This window comes from Sinohyriopsis cumingii, chromosome 8, assembly GCF_028554795.1.
Source record: "Sinohyriopsis cumingii isolate HCF-2022 chromosome 8, ASM2855479v2, whole genome shotgun sequence".
Lineage (NCBI taxonomy): Eukaryota > Metazoa > Mollusca > Bivalvia > Unionida > Unionidae > Sinohyriopsis > Sinohyriopsis cumingii.
The window spans coordinates 120,331,799-120,350,061 of NC_142968.1; the positions used below are offsets into that span (position 1 = coordinate 120,331,799).

Consider the following 18,263-nt stretch of genomic DNA (forward strand, 5'->3'; position numbering starts at 1 on the left):
CATATTCTGACGATCGTAACATTGAAAAGGACTCAATGTTAAGCACCTTTAATAGTGAGCAAAGTCTAGCGTCGTGAAAATCTTTTAACGATGCACGAATTGGATGATAATACAACTGGTAAATCTATAAATAAAAAAAGAAACTGGAATACTATGATTTTTGGTGGTTACGAATGGATGGTCAAAGACACGGGGGCTCGTATCGTTGCTTACAATTGACCTGTCATACATGTACTATATAGTAACTACTTAGTTATTATATAGTACATGTATGACGGGTCAATTGTAAGCAACGATACGAGCCCATGTGATCAAAACCACAACTGCTGTAAGTGCAATGATCATTACTGTACGCGTCCATTAATACCCATAAAAACCAACCCAACGAAAACTAAAGGAATACAGTAAAATACAAAATTTCCTGCCACCCAAGTGACTCACTAAAACCTCGCTACCCAAATTTATTTTCGACATTTAGCCCCCCCTCCATTTTCTATCGAAAACAACTGCTGATCGCATATTTATTATTTGACCCAGATTTTAGGTTTAGCCTGATCTCGATTATATAAACGATGTTTTGAATAGTTGCCAACTGAAGCTTAGTGATGTAAAGCGTCTACGCATGACGGATCATCCTCTTGGCATAAGATTTAAATTCTTCGACGAGGTGGTATTTTCGGTCAATCTGATGAAAGTTAAACAAAAATGCAGACAATCTTAATAAAGAATGTAGAAAAAAGGATTGAAAATCTGAATCATGGGCTTATTTGTTCAATCGCGTTATAGGTTTTGTATCTGACGAGGAACGGTCTGATCTTCGGTCCCTCTAAAGACTCCATGTCACCCACAGGGGCTCGTTACAAAGAAAATTTGGAGTATCCGTCCTTGAATCAAGGGATGGGGGTTCTAACCTGTAACAATATGTGTTATATTGTTACAGGTTAGAACCCCCATCCCTTGATTCAAGGACGGATACTTCAAATTTTCGTTGTAACGAGCCCCTGTGATGTCACCCCAGGACTTAGTCCTACCTGTAAGACCTGACACTGATATTTTTGTTTTGGGTCTAAACAAAATCAAAATGTGCTATGTCTTACATGTAGGACTACCCAGGACTACGCCTGTACGCTGCAAGACTGTCCCCGAACACCTTCATCTTCCCAGGATACATGTATGCAATTAAATGAGCATTATTTCAGATGTATTTATTTATGACAGTTTAGAGCCTTTTCCATTCAGGTGAAAATTTCTAACTCTGATTGTGCGTGTGTGTGTGTGATTTGGATTTTTAACGTAGCTTTAACAATGTTTCAGTCATATCGCTATGATGTCTGCAGTGCTACAGTACATAGTGATGTCTAGCACTAGGGCATCATGCCACAGACATGTAGCATCATGTCCCACCCAGATACATTATCCTGAAATCAGGCCAACCAGTCCTAACACTAACCTGTTAATGTTGGAATTGGATCAAGTTCACATGACTTTGGTGCACTCTTGATTAGGATTGTGCGTAAGAAATCCATTGAGACGGGTTCAAATGCTGCTAATGGTTGCTGCTCAAATTCTGTATCCCAGCTGTATGGTGGCGACGAGTCCATTGAAATTATGGTGTCAAGCTTATCTCTAATGGTTTGTACTTTGTCACGGAAGAAATTTGCAAACATGTCTGGAAGGTCAGCTGGAGAGAAGGTAGTTGGAAGTGGTGTAGATTTGTTCCTTGACATTAGCTTGTTAGTAATCTCGCAGAGCTCTTTGCCGCTGGAACTTTCCATGATCTTAGTAGTGTAGTGGGCTGATTTTGTTGCATGGACTATATTTGTGACATTCTTCTTAGCGGCTTCATAGATTTGCTTATGAATAGTGAGTCTAGTGGGGCATGTTTGTCGAGCAATGAACGCAGGCAGTTATCTAGTTGTTCTTCTGTAGGAGGTAAGCAAGTTGTTATGTTTTCTTGGATGTCATGCATTAGTTTGGTTCTATTTATCATACAGAGGTTTTCTTAGTAGCAGATACAGGTGGAGGGTTAGGGACTAATACGTCAAGATGACATAATACAGAGGTAATCTGATGCAAGTTCATGGGATACCAGGGAGGACCGTAGAATGTTATCATCAGGTCTTTGAAGAATCCAGTCTAAAATGTGACCATGTTTATGGGTGGGTTGGTTAACTGACAGTTTGAGGTTGAAAACATTAATGGAATCTATGAGTTTTGTTGTGTTTGGGTTTCGGGGACAGTCAAAGTGGAAGTTGAAATATCTCAGTGAGATACATAAAATAAGACAATGTTCAAGTGGAATTACTGAATATTGTTCAGTATTGAATACACCTAATGGGCTATAATCCTGCTTATTTTTATCTAGGCCTACTGTTCTATATGTCTATCTGTCCCATGTGTATTAATTTTTGTTTTGTTTTCTTATCTCTCTGGGTAATTGGCCTAGTGGTTAGAGCGTCCGCCTCAGATGTGGGAGGTCATGGGTTCGATCCCTGGTCAAGTCATTCCAAAGGCTTGCAATAATGGTACTAACAGCTGCCTTGCTTGGTGCTCAGCATTAAGAGGTTAGTGTTAGGACTGGTCGGCCTGGTGTCAGGATAATGTGACTGGGTGGGACATTATGCTACATGTCTGCGGCATGATGTCCCAGTGCTAGACATCACTATAAACTGTCACACTGCGGACATCATAGTGATATGACTGAAAAATTGTTAAAGCTACATTAAAAATCCAAATCACACACACACACTCTCTCTCTAGATAATAGATGAATATGATAGATATTAACTGATTTTTTAATTCAATGTATTAGTATATAGATTGATTAGTACAGACCAAAATAAATAATATGCTAATGACAGAATTGTGATTTGTATTTTATAATGAATTTATTTTGTTTGCACATTCATAGTGAAAATAACTCATAAATTTATATTACATGTTATACCTGTTTCTTCAGGTGCAATGTACCCATTTGGAAACACAGGATAGATTTTACTTGCTTTATGGGGGCCCCGAGTGGCCGAGTGGTCTAAAGCGCTCTTCGTTACGGATCACTGCCATCTCACCTCTGTCTGCGGCGGTTCGAGTCTAAGATTCAGCCAATGTGGGCATGTGAGAAAGCTTGCCAGTAGCTTCTCGTGGGTCGGTGGTTCTTTCCGGGGTTTTCCGGGTTCTTCCTCCACCATTAATACTGGCCGCCATGTATAGCCTATCGTGCTGAAAAATGGCGTTAAACCCCACAACAACAACAACAACAACTTGCTTTATGAGTCTTGAATATGTTCTGTAACATATATCATTGTATTGTTATAGTTTTTTTTTGCAACAATTCTCACAAGAGAGTTGGCTAAAAAAAATTTTTACCTGCATATCTACTTGTTAAACACAATGGTATGGTTACAGAAAAAAAAATTGACTGGCTCTTTGACAAGAATTTCACTGAATACATCTTTGAATGCATTTTACATTAACAATTAAACTTTAAGTTTGTGCACTTTTGACAGTTGGCTTTTTAAACTCCTTTGTGTTTCTAATAGAATGGTGCCAGATAAAAATTTGTATCCTTTATATTCATGGATCAGATTTCTTGAAACTTTGCAGTACTATTTCAGACACATTTATTTTATCATAGATTAAAAGTTTTTCCATTCATGTGAAAATTGCTATCTTGGGTCATAATTGTTACTTCTACTTCAATACCTACAAATATAGTTCCAGCCTATTTTTCGGTACTTTATATTCTCACTTTTGCTGGTGATTGAAGAGTTAGATGTAGGCAATCTTGGTATTCATAAAAAGGTAATTGTTTAAACTTTTATAATATTAGCATTATAGTGTGGATGGATGAGTGGCTGGTGTTGAGGTCATATCATACCTATAATTATTCTTTTGTATAACTGTTTTGGCGGCAGTGCATAATGAGCAATGAGGCACATGGAAAATGAAGTATGTCCACAGACTAGCATTATTGGTAAACATGAGAAGTCTGAACATTCCCAAAAAACTAGATCCATCCCATTTATGCTACAGTAGTTCTTGTGTGAATTTGGACCACTTCAGCCTCAAACCACATTCTGTCAACAAGAATAGTTGGTACTGCAAAGGATACAGGAATTGTTTTGGTCATGGTGAATTTCCAAACTGCAAACTAAATTTGAATTGTGCACTGTTATGGAATAATTATTGAGATCTTGATAAGACCTGTACATGTGTCCAGTCCATATAGAAATTTACATCAGCATGCCATTGCTGGCTTGCTGGTGCATGGATGAGATGGGGGAGTCGACTGATTGATGGATGCGTGTATACATTGATGATGTTGTTGAGTAAGGACAATATAAGAAAAATGGTGGTCTTTATTTTGCTTGAGTAGGCTATAATAGCATGACACCTCTGTGTTGAAGAAGCCATTCAATTGTTTACTGATTCATTCTATGATGCATTCAGTCAGTCAGACAGTTCATGTTAATTTAGAATTTCTGTTAAATTTATTAATTTTCTTTAAAATTTATTTATTTATTTCATTTTCTGAAGAAGAAAAAACTGTCAACTTCTCCATAGGTCTCATGAGGTAGTAGTAGGTAACACAACTGCTTATATGTGCATTGTGTTACCTGCAGTTTTCCCCATGACAGTTTTCCTCTCTGTATTATATGTTTTTTATGGCGCCTTTGAGCACTGTCATTTTGCATATGAACTAAAATCATCTTTTCTGTCTGCAGTATCCCTTGTCTCCTGCTAAACCTGTGATCGCCTTGGGAATGACTGTCCAGTAGGCCTTTGCAGTAGTCATACTTCCTGTTGCCGGGCCGAGTTCTGTACCTCAGATGGGACTGTATCATATTTCATTATCTTGCCAGTATATATTTCCTGGTTTCTGGATGTTTATGATACAACCGACGGTAAGTGGCAGTATTTATCCATTTGCTCCAGTGATCTCAGAGGCTTTGATGAAAGAGTTTTACTTTGTTTTCAGTGATGATCCCATAAATAATGACAGACTTACCTGGACTATACGTTTGCCAGAAATCACTCTGCTACAATCAATAGTGTTGTTTAATTATATGGAACCAATGCCTCCAAATAAATCAGTGACAAACTCGCCTGAGCTTTGCATTTGTCATTAGGCTCTCTGTGAGAAACAAGAGCTATGATAAGATATGTGTTCATTGAATCATACCAATTTATTAATATATTACTACAATCCAACAGTGCATTCACTATGTAACTTGAACTTGATGTGCAAATCATCCAAGTAAAGGGGAAATTAATTTAATGATACTAATTTAAATATAAAAATAGTTGCAAATAAATATTCAGAATTCAAGTCTGTGAAATAAAATAGTTAATTTCAATTTTATTTGGAAAAATAAAGTAAAAACATGGCACCTTTTCAATAAAAGTTGAATAGAAATTTCCGTCAGTTTAGTATCAGAAAATAACTACTGCATGATGTTTCTAGAAGACCAAAGCGAATAAAATATCATGTTATATTTCACTTCTATAGCATAGATAATACATTCTGTATTATGTTTAATAAGTTACTGAAATCATATACATGTATTTTTAAAGCAAAATCACTTATACTTGAAGTAAAACATATTTAAGAAAGGCATTGCTTAAACTCTACAGAGAACCTCTTTGCAGAGAATACCATCTTAATTTCATGCATTCCAAAACAGGTGCAACCACTGTGGACTGAAAGGGAGTTAACCTGTAAGAGTTGTTTCCTATTGTCTATTTAATATATAGATAGATAGAAAGACATGTTTTTAATCATTGTGGGAGGGCTGGATTCAGCGGTAGCAAAGAAAGTTATCCAGTTCATATGTGATAAGGTAAATGTTTTATTGTACAAGCATACTTTACTGAAAAATTGCTTTATTGCAAATGGGGCCTGGTATATAATAAAGGAGAATCCTTTATAACACTGATTTGTGTCCAGTGTAAGAGTGTTCTACAGCTAAACTGTTGTATATCTATAACATAGTAATCATGACCTTAACATGGTGTATTCAAACTTGTACTATACTGTGTAGTGTTATTAAATTGTCCACTGTTTGACCCATCTAAGATGTATCTTGATAAATTTAAATTTCAGAAAATTAGTTTCATCATGAAAGTCCATATATATATATATATATATATATATATATATATATAAGAACAATAGATGATACTTATGTTTGTTTAATAAGGTGAATCAAGATCATATATAATACAGTGTACAACAATAAATATAAAAACTGACATGGTCGATTTTTGCAAAGCATGGTAACTTGGTAGTCTGTTTCTGTTTCTTAATGACATTTTCTTTTTACAATTCATATCTTGATCTTTGACTTTTTATAATTACAAAGGGACTGAAACCTTTAGTTCTGGAAGTAACCAGTAAGTAATGAAACAACCACATCCCCATGTTACAAAGTGTAAAATTGAAAAAAACAGTACAATACCTACATATAACATTTCTTACATAGTTATGTTTTATACAGTTTCTTTTTAGTAAGCTTCCAACATATTAATGCTGGTCTACATAACTTTACAGATTCAACATAAGCAACCATCCTGATAGAATATATTATGGCTGGCATATCTCAATTTCATCGATGAATTTGGCAGCTTCTGAGAAAAATGGCAGAGGGACCCAGCATGCAATCTGCACAAAATATGCTGTAAATATTAGTGTATACTTTACAGATTATTTGGACATGTATTCTACTTGTAGAACCTAAATCTTCAACCTCATTATCCATGCCATCACCTTATATTCATGTATTTGTCTCAATTCATGTTTGACTTTTTCATGTTATCATAAACTTGGTTATACTTTAAGATTCATTGAGCTTTTAATGCCTGGACTGAGTGGAAACTAATGAACTTTGCTGCTTCAAATAAAACATCTCTATAAAAAGACTAAGCTACACCCAGTTACATACAAGGTCAGGTCAAATGGTATTCTTACCACCACCCTACATACCCACGCATTATAAATACAAATGCTTCACAAAGTTCTGTAGGGGCACAGCGCAGGACTTAAAAAATACTCACATGTAGAACTAAACATAGTGAATCATTTTGCTACGCAAGACACCTTTTAACACTTATTTACCCAAATATTTCATGTTCTATATCACGCTGACCAGAATTCATGTACAGTCTCCATATTATATAATTTCACAATTGCTACATGGCAGAGGCCCTTGCCTGACCCTCATAATGACTTGAAATCACAATTATTACTTTCAAGTTAGTACCCATGAATGTAGTCCCTGTCTGTTTTAATAGCAATGTTTCCTCTCATTGTTTGTATTGATTTAAAAGTAATTGTTTAGTCTTTAGAGTAAAACACTATGATGTGGTTTCCTATGTACATTTTTGGGATAGTATTATGTGAGTAATGAGGCATTGGTGCTAGTCCAAATATGATAGCCATGACCCATTGCATGCTGTTTTGTTTATAGTCCAGTAATTCATAAAAATGTCAGATAACCTATGACAAGAACTTTACCATGTGTTCATCTTTAGATGATTAAAGACATGATTTATTTGGATTTGGACACACTCAAAAGCTAAGGACTGACAAACAAATGTAGGTACTATCTTAGTAAAATAATTGTAATTTGTGTCCAGTCATGGTTTTGGCGATACAGGTTTAAAAAGTTGGAATCCCTTGTTTATTAATAAAGGTAGACTCGTGAAATATTGACATTCTGGCTTTAAGTATAGATCGCTACAGTTAAAAATTTAAATTAAAACAAATTTAATGATTTTTTGGTAGAAACATTTTCTTAGCAAAATGCATATTTATAATCTCTGTTAGCTACATATTATTATCAGCATATATGTGTTCTTACACCATTTACAAATTCCAGAGGTGGATAATTCTCAACCTTTGCTTGGGAAAATATAAATCATGTGCATGCACCTAACAGTAATTGCATACTCTGGACAGAAAATCTAACATCCAGTAGGGTACATGGGCTATTGTTATATAGGTACCCTGGGACAAACATGGAAAAAGAAACATCCACAGACTGGCATTGATAGTAAAGTTGAAAAGTCTGGATAGCGTAGAAGTGTTGCATGCATTCCATTTATACCGTAGACAGGCCTGCCAAGGAGATGGGAGTTGTTTTTGGCATGGTAAATTGACAAACTGCATGCAAAACTTGAAATAGTGATATTGAATAATTATAGGTATGATATGACTTCCACATTAGCCACTCATCCATCCACATCAATAGGGAAATATACATTGCTTGACATGTCTGGATTACTGCTTGCATGGATCAAATGGGACTGGGGGAATGATTATTTGATGAATGGATAGATGGGTACAATGTTGATTGATTGTGTTTGTTAAAGGAGATAGAAGAAATAAAGAAAGTAGTATTTATTTTGTTTGGCTATGTTTGTATTACATTTTTATCTCCATTCATTCACTTGTTAATTTATGACATCCAATAAGCTATACATTCTGTTAGCCATATATTTCATGTTTTAGAATTTTGTCACTAATAACTTTTCAATTTTTTAAATTTCCATGTTCATTTTCTGAGAAAAGTGTTTCATCTCCTCCATTAGTTTCATCAGGTGGTAGTAGGTGACAATTGCACATAAACAGTACTGTGTTAGGCTACAGATTTACCCAAAACAGTTTTCTTTTATAAAATTTTCCTCTGGGGTCTTTCGACACTGTCATTTTGCACACAGAATAAGATTGTCTGTTCTGCATTGTCCTTGGTTCCTGCTAGATGTGTGCATAGTAGAGATCACTCCTGAAAAATGATTATCCAGTAGTTAGACTTCCTATTGCCTGACTGTTCTGTACATCCAATTAGCCTGTATCATATTTACCCATCTTGCCAGTATACGTTTTTTGGTTTCTGTATGTTTATGATATAAATGAGGTTAAGTACAGTTTTTATCGATTTGCTTCAGTTATCTCATAGTTCTTATTGAACGTTTACCTCCCAAGTGGTTTATGTTTGTTCCAAGTGATGATCCAAGTCTGTTATTGAGTCTGTATGTTGTTGGATGTACATTTTCTTAAACTTTCTTAAATAAAGTTTCATTTTCAGTACTTCGAGGAGGATGTTTTTATTATTTTCTTTGTAACATTAGGTAGGTCCTTTCAGAAGGCACAAAAATGCTTTTTGATATCATACTACATTTCAACATTTTAATTCCTACAGATCCAGCATGTCCCATCATGTTGATTCATTTCTGTCTCTTTCAGGGCAAAGTCTTGCTTTGGATGACTGCGGTCGAATTCTAGCAGACCCTGATGTGCCATTACAGTCAGGTGCCACAATTGACGAGAGACCTACACCTGTCAGGTTCATCACTAATATGAGAGAGATCATTTCTGCATACATTCTTTAGGTTGCTTGAGCAGATGCATCACTGGAACTTGGTCAATAAAAACAGAAACTGACCCCTCTGTTATGTGGAATATTTCCAAGCTTAAAAAAAAGGTTTTCTTCTGTTGGTGCACCCATTCATGGTTTCATTTAAAATATATCAAAGGACAGTAATTATTCCTTCTGTCCCCTATGTAACTTGGTATCAAAGAACTCCACCAACTCTTTGATACTATTGGAAGCCTTAATGGGTGAAAATAACATCACTGCCTTAGTTACTAATGGCATAAACATATGCTACCAAATAGTAGGTGCTACCTAATAAAGAAACTCAGACATTACATTTTTATTAAAATTTAATTTAAAATGAATTATTTTAATAAAAACACATATCATATTTTAATATTGACTCCTAGGAGAGTTTAACAGACAAGTGTAAAATTTCAGGTAATTTCCAGATCTGTATAAGTAACAAAAAAAAAATAATTACAGTATATTTCAAGTGCTTATTTAAATTTATAAATTGTCACATAACTTTTACGTTTTGTACATTTTTGACAGAAATTTTGAACTTCCTTGTTTTTCTAATACAAGGTTGCTTGATAATTGCCTGAAACTCTCATATGTATGAATGAATTCCTTGAAACTTTGCAGCAGTATTTCAGATGTATTTATTTTATGACAGTTTAGAGCCTTTTCCATTCAGGTGAAAATTTCTAACCATGAGTGTGTGTGATTTGGATTTTTAACATATCTTTGACAATTTTTCAGTCATATCGCTATGATGTCTGCACTGTGGCAGTTTATAATAATGTCTATCTCTGGGACATCATTCCTCAGACATGTAGCATGATGTCCCACCCAGTCACATTATCCTGACAACAAGCCAACCAGTCCAAACACTGACCTCTTTTTGCTGAGCGCCAAGCGAGGCAACTATTAGTACCATTTTTATAAGTCTTTGGTATGGCTCAGCCAGGGATTGAAACCACCTTGAACTTCCTTGTTTTTCTAATACAAGGTTGCTTGATAATTGCCTGAAACTCTCATATGTATGAATGAATTCCTTGAAACTTTGCAGCAGTATTTCAGATGTATTTATTTTATGACAGTTTAGAGCCTTTTCCATTCAGGTGAAAATTTCTAACCATGAGTGTGTGTGATTTGGATTTTTAACATATCTTTGACAATTTTTCAGTCATATCGCTATGATGTCTGCACTGTGGCAGTTTATAATAATGTCTATCTCTGGGACATCATTCCTCAGACATGTAGCATGATGTCCCACCCAGTCACATTATCCTGACAACAGGCCAACCAGTCCAAACACTGACCTCTTTTTGCTGAGCGCCAAGCGAGGCAACTATTAGTACCATTTTTATAAGTCTTTGGTATGGCTCAGCCAGGGATTGAAACCACGACCTCCCACATCCGAGGTGGATGCTTTAACCACTAATCCACCGGAGCAGTCATTTAACCCTGAATGGATGCTGGTTACCATTATTACTTCTGGGTCAGTTCACATGTATATAGTTCCAGTCTTTCTTCTGAGCAATTTTTAGCTCTCATTTTGGTGGTGATACAGGAGTTAGAGTCAGACATTCATGGTATGGATTTGAATTGTTTATTCTTTAGAATATGGTCTTTTAGGTTCAGATGTCTCTATTTAATTTGGCAAAAATTCATAGTGGTTAATGAGGCATTAGTGCTGGTCCAGAAGTGAAATCTATGACCCATTGCACACTATTTTGTTTGTAGTCTATCCTTTAAAAATTGCAGAATAACGTATGACAAAAATGTTGCCATTAGTTCATATTATTAACAAAGGCTTTATCAGTAAGCTGTCACTTTCGCTATGGTAATTCACATTATTGCAATGAAAGTGGAGTACATACTGTAGTTAATGCTGGTCAAATACTGCACCTATCTTGCAATATTGCAGTATATTTCCAGCATGAACTCTTTATCATATTGAATATGCAAACTGCAGTCAGGCTAAACTGATTTTAAAATATCGCAACAATTCTTCTTTCCAGGATGAATTGTTATCATGCTGAATTTGCAAGCTGCAGTCATGCCCAGTTGACATTTATAATTTCAGAACAATTCATTGTTCCAAAACATATTGCTATAATGCTGAAAGTTTATACTAAAATCAAACTAAATTTACTTGCATGTGTCTTATAGGAAAATTAAGCAGTATTGCATATATGCTGTAAAAACTTTATCCTTTCAATCTGGAATAATAAAATTTGCAACATGTCCTAGTTTAAGTTGTTTTCACTTTGGTGTAATTTGAAGGCTGCTGCAATTGAAAATTATGTTTTTAACCAATAGTTCATTGTGAAAAATTTGTTTTTTTTTCCATTGTAAAAAGTGTTTGAAATTAACTTAACACCATATACTAATAAGGCATTTAAGTTTGTAAAACAAAACTAAATACCAACTTATTTAGACCATATTCTAAAAAGAATTATGCTACACAAAGACTGCTTAAAATAAAAAAATTTAATAATAAAATGACATAAGATGAAATGTGCATTTTCTGCAACAGAGGTCTAATTCAGTATCAAGAAAATTAAGGCAGGTTATTTCCCTTGTTTACATTCTTGAGACTGGTTTACTGATCAAAAATTATATTTTGTTTTGGTTAGGTTAAAACAGGTTATTTAGTGCCTCTATTATTGAAGTAAATTTCCTTGCTCAAGGGCACACCTAAATATCTGACCTAGGCTGTTCTGATGGCAGGATTCAAACCCGCATCCTTTCGGTCATGTGTCTAGCACACTATCCTATGAGCCACCATGGTTTCCCACAAAATATGCACATTTTGTTGATTTACTATAGTCAAAAAAATACCCCATCAGTCTGGTTTTTAAGCAGGCTAATTTTTTTAATATTTTGATCCATCTTTTTTGTAGCTGCCATTTCAAAATGGATTGAAACACTGAACTGTACGATCAATTTAAAGGATGATGTGGAAGAACAATTAGATATGTTTCTGAAACATGTGAAGTGATTTTGGAATTTAGAATTGTATTAAATACTTCTCTTCTTTTGTCAAACAGGTAAATAGTAACATCTTATTGTCTAGGATGTATAGTGCATATAGCTGTAATCTATTTCAGTGGATGCTACCTGAACCAAACAAGAAGCAGGGGAGGATGCAGGATTTTATTCTAAGAGGACATGTTTGGAAGTGGTGATTCAGTGTACTTCAAATGACTAATATTAATGCTTTTCACCTAAATGAGTGGACCTAACCATTTGACACTATCCCCACCCCCATAGATTTCTGTACAGCAGTGAAGTAAAACGTCTGTATGTTGGAAACCTGTCCTTTTTTGTGCAGTATTGATGTCCAGTATAGCTACATCATGATAGTGTATTGGTAGGAACCTGATACTGCCACCGTGCTTGTTACCTGTTCTGTTTCTGTGGTACAAGTTGATTCCAGAATAAATGACTACATAGAGTGCAATGCATGTCTTTTATTATAAATGGTAGAAATTATTGAGTATACTTTATTGCCAACAAAAATAATTGTATATAAATACTGCAACACTGAATAATTAAACTACTTTTGTGATGGCATAAACTTAGAGAATTGTTCAAAAGATTGTTGAGTAAAGTTTAAACATTTTTCTTGAAGACTTTTGTAATTTTTGTGCAAGTATAGAAAGAATGATATCCATCATTGACTACTATTAAGATATTTATTTTAAGCAATAACATGATCTATCTTTGTATTAAATAAATGTCAAGAACATTGAAATTTTGGAATATATGAATATGTAATGAGTCTTACAATTTGTTGTGGTTTACTACCCCAAGTCTAGTAAATTTCCTGTCAGACTAGTAGTTTTGTTATTTCAATAGTCCACTGGTAAGGAAATTTTGAAATGTCCACTTTTGTCTTTAGCTGAAAATGATCTTAAATTCTAGGCATGTAAAAAGTCTGATGTTCTGAATTATGGCAGTTAATTCACTGTTACAATACTAGATCTAGTTGTTGATATGTATGCTTTTGTCCATGACATACACTTCAGTTTGCTGTAAAAATAGACTATTGGATCTACACCTGTGATCATACCAGAAAAGCAAGACATTTACTTTCTTAAACTGGGAATTATTTACTCATTACAAAATTTGTCAGTTAATGTGAACATGTATATTTGTACTGATTTATTCAAAACTATTGAACTCTGTGTTTATTTAAAATTACTTAGTAAAATTGGGCACTTGGTTGCCGAGTGATTTGAGATGCTTCCCTTTACTGACCACTGATATCTCACCTCTGTCTGCGCGAGTTTGACCCTTAGGCACAGCCAGTGTGGGTATGTCAAAAAGCTTGCTAGTAGCTTCCTGTGAGCCACTGGTTCTTTTTGTTTTTTCTTCCGGGTATTCCTTCACCAAATTATACAGGCCTCAATGTGCTGGAAAATGACATTAAACACATAGCAACAGCCACTTAATAAAATTCTTAATAATTTACTTAATTCTGTGTTTAATTAAACTTACTTAGTAAATTATTACTCAGTCAAATGTTAGTAAACTTATTTCTAAGGAATAATATTTTACTTTGTAAAAATAAATAATTAATAAAAAAATTACTAAGTAAAGTACTTACTTCCCTTCTAATTGCTATTAATTTTCTTTTGCCTATCATTTCTTGCATATTTGTAAATACTTGTAATTAGTCATCCATTGGACACAACTTTTTACTTAGATTTCACTCATTATGAAGAAAAGAAATACTTTTTAAAAGCAATTAATACCAGTCAAAAAAAGTGAAAGTAGGCACCATTTACCTATTTATAAACTAGATATTAAAGAATGATTTTTCACTATATGTTTTTTTGAGGGTATTTATATGATGTTCTTGAAAGGAACATAGGACTAGAAAAAATATTGCATCCTAGTAATTGAAAGGTATGCACAATGAAATTCTAAACATTCACAGCTATTGCTGAAAAATCTAAGCAATTGCCAAGGTTACAAATATTGGTAGGTATTTTAAAAACCATAAATTTTGGAATGAGATACTTAATTGTTGATTTCAAAAGTTGCAGTAATAGTCAAGAAATGGAGATGAATGCATCTCTGATGGATCAATCTTTTATAGCAGCTGGTGATTGAGGGGAAATGTCATCGTTTTTTTTGTCTGTTGAAAAACTGTAAAATAAATGATAGCTGTGGTAAAAATGGAAGAGTATTTACCAGTTGTTGTTGTTGTTGTTGTTTTAGTGTTTAACGCCATTTTTCAGCACACGATAGGCTATACATGGCGGCCAGTATTATTGGTGGAGGAAGAACCCGGGAAAACCCCGGAAAAAACCACCGACCCTCGAGAAGTTACTGGCAAGCTTTCTCACATATCCACATTGGCCGAATATGAGACTCGAACCTACGCAGACAGAGGGGAGATGGTAATGATCCGTAATGGAGAGCACTTTAGACACTTGGCCACTCGGGGCCCTGTATTTACCAGTATTTGAACAGTAATATATATATATATATATATATATATATATATATATATATATATATATATATATATATATATGTGTGTGTGTGTGTGTGTGTGTGTGTGTGTGTATTGATACAAATACTAAAGTTATTACAAATTAGGTGTTATAGAACTGTCGCTAATTTTTCTCTTAATTTTTATTGCACAAGACCATACTATTTGTAAAAATTTGGATTCCATTGCACGCATTATCAGTTATTTAATATTTGTATAGTTCCATGCAAGTTAAGCTATTCTTTCATCAACTAATTTAGATAACATGAACAATATGGTATTGCCTATACCATATTGAAATACCGCACCTTATGGATTTTCAATGAGTTGTCTCCCTTACGCCATACATGCATTTCAAAATGCAAAAGCTCACATTTTCAGTGCTTGTTTATGAAAATAATGCCAATCTTTACTGTGAAATATTAGCCCTAAATCTTGATGCAAATGTATGAACAACTAATTCAATAATTTCTGAACGTAAACTTTAAGAGGTTTAAACATTGATACAGGTGGTGTTTTGTGTGTGCCTAACTTAAGCTAATAATTTGTAATTGTGTGTAGGATAAATATAAATTACATGCATCGATACTCATTAGTTACTCTTTTATTTCAGATGGCAATTGATACAGCTTTACCAGAAGTTTTTGTGCTTGTAAGGGATGCAGCAGCACTTGTAAATTGGGGATTCTATTTGTTTAAGGCAAGTTGATTAGACTTTATGTTCTCAGTTTTCTTTCATTTGATGCCATCTCTTTTGACTCTTTTATTATGTTCCTTTTTGCTGTACATTTTCCTCCTGTTTTTAAATTCCTTTTGATATGCTGTATGTGTTATTTTTCTTGGCATTTTTCTGTATTTTACTCTCCAGACTTCACCCATGATCCAAAATAAGTGGAAGCTTTGAAGCTGTGATATTCTGTAGTTAGTGATAGAATGGCTTATTGCCAGAATTTTATTCACCACACATGGGGGAAAACTTTCAATTTGTATTTTAGAGTATGGGGTATACTGAACTGTGTGCAAGGACTGGGGTTAGAGATTCCAATATCTGCATTTAGTGAAAAGTGTTGGAAGTTTATACTTTAAGATTGGGACATGTTCATCTGTCTATAATGCTAAGGTCCCTGTCTGCTAAACAAAAGTAAAGTCCTTTATCCTAGATAAAATCTCCTCTTTATAGTTGTAGAGGTATATATTAATTAGAACATTGACCTTTGACCTGGATATTACATAATATGACAATGCAGTTTATCCCATATCATCCATGTGAAGTTCAGTTTGATATGAATCAAACAGAACTCATAGTTAAAACAATTACTCAAAAAGCATAAGTATGATAGAGGTGTAGAAACAAATCAATGGCATTTCCACTGATATTGACATAGGATATAGTTTAATATCTTCTAATATCATTGGCATTTCCACACATATTGACATAGGATATAGTTTCATATCTTTTAAAATCAATGATGATCCCATGCAGATTATCCTAGGACATAGCTTTTTATCTTCTAATATCACTGGCATTTCCACACATATTATCATAGGATATAGTTTAATATCTTCTAAAATCATTGCCATTTCCACACATATTGACATAGGATATAGTTTAATATCTTCTAAAATCAGTGATGATTCCATGCATATTAACCAAGGACATAGCTTTGTATCTTCTTAAATCAATAATATTTCCAAGCAATTTGACATAGGACATAGATTAGTGTATTTTAAAATAGATTTAGACAAGTGAGATGAAGTACTTATACAGTCTAGATTGATATTACAGATTAATAAAAAAAATGTAAAGGTTGGCTGCTGATATAAAGGTACCAGTTGTGCAAAGGTGTCGAGATTGTATTCAGAAATAAACAACAAAGTTAGTTGTGATTGGTGCATTTTGTATGAATTGTTTTTCTTGTCAGGCTTAAATAAAAGTTGAGTCACTTGGCTACACATGAAATTAAATTAATTAATATTAGATAATGTTTTGCATTTTTCATTGAGTTTTAGAAAATGTAATTTACGTCAGTTAAAATGAATCACTTGTGACTGGATAACTCTTAGCCCTCTCTAGTCCTGGCAGAGTTATCTCTAAAGTGTCGTGGAATCCTTGGTTCTGTCCTCATGAAATTGTCAGTGTAAGATTGCTTTATATGGCTGTGTGAGACACCTGTGCTGAAGTAGGGTGGAAGATGTATTTTTTTCACTAAATGTTAGCATTGTAGTTGATGGTAAAGCAACTGGTACCATGAGAGCTTCTGCTAATGACACGGCTGTACATGTGTTCCAGTAAAATATATAATGATGACCAACATCAATAGCACATAGAAAATTCAAGATTATAGGAAAAATCACAGTTCTTGTATTTATAATAATTTCAGTTTGGGGAGAGAATTTGTATCAAAAGCTAAAAGATTGAAATTGGGGAAAGATCATGATGGTATTATAACAATATGTATTTCCTCTTAAATATAAACAGAATATAGTAACAAAGAACTACCTCTGCACATCAGCAATGACATCTCCACATGAAACTGTATAATGTGATACACTATTCTGTACAGTGTTACTGTGAGTCATATTGCTATCACATGTTGAGTAGCTAACTGGATGATTATTTGAGCGGGAAGTTTATTTTCACATTAGAATAATTAGTATCAATTTCTCTTATTGATTTACTGATTTCAAATAAGAGAATTAGTGAAATGGAGTTTTTATCATCTTGTGTATTAGTGTTTCAATTCATAATTGATATTGATAGGATTGTTGAAGAAACTTTCCTGTCAGTTGGAATCAGTGTTATTTTCATTATGTTATTTAGATTGTGTTCTTTTAAGATCTGGAAGTTTCTGACTGTGTTGCATAATGAATCATACCCACCTTTAATCTCCAGTCCTTGTATTCCATAATCAATTGTACCCATTGTCAAACTCCAAAAGTAGTTACCTTTCACAATTATAGTCTAACTGAGAATTATTCCATTCTGTTTTGTACAGCTAAAATCAAGGAAGAGGAAAGTACAATGATAACATCCTCTGTATATTAGGAGCAACCTGAAAATAGAGTATACCCAGATCTTTTTTAAAACATTTTCCAATAGTGTTGTCTGAATATTATTGGCTTTACTCTAATAATGAGTGTCATTCAGATTTAGGTGGTATGAAACATGTCAGGAATTTGACTACCATATAGCAACAACATGCAATGAAACATGTCAGGAATTTGACTACCATATAGCAAAAACATGCAGTGAAACATGTCAGGAATTTGACGACCATATAGCAACAACATGCAATAAAACATGTCAGGAATTTGACGACCATATAGCAACAACATGCAATGAAACATGTCAGGAATTTGACTACCATATA

The 18,263-nt window shown here is 34.1% G+C and overlaps 1 long non-coding RNA gene across 1 annotated transcript; it reads left to right on the top strand.

Moving 5' to 3' along the window:
* The first annotated feature begins 986 nt into the window (after positions 1 to 986).
* Positions 987 to 12,926, top strand: LOC149794515 (uncharacterized). The gene is made up of 5 exons (XR_016422637.1): positions 987 to 1,171; positions 4,725 to 4,904; positions 6,551 to 6,677; positions 9,245 to 9,344; positions 12,497 to 12,926. It is a non-coding gene; the product is annotated as an uncharacterized LOC149794515 (long non-coding RNA).
* Positions 12,927 to 18,263: the final 5,337 nt, after the last annotated feature.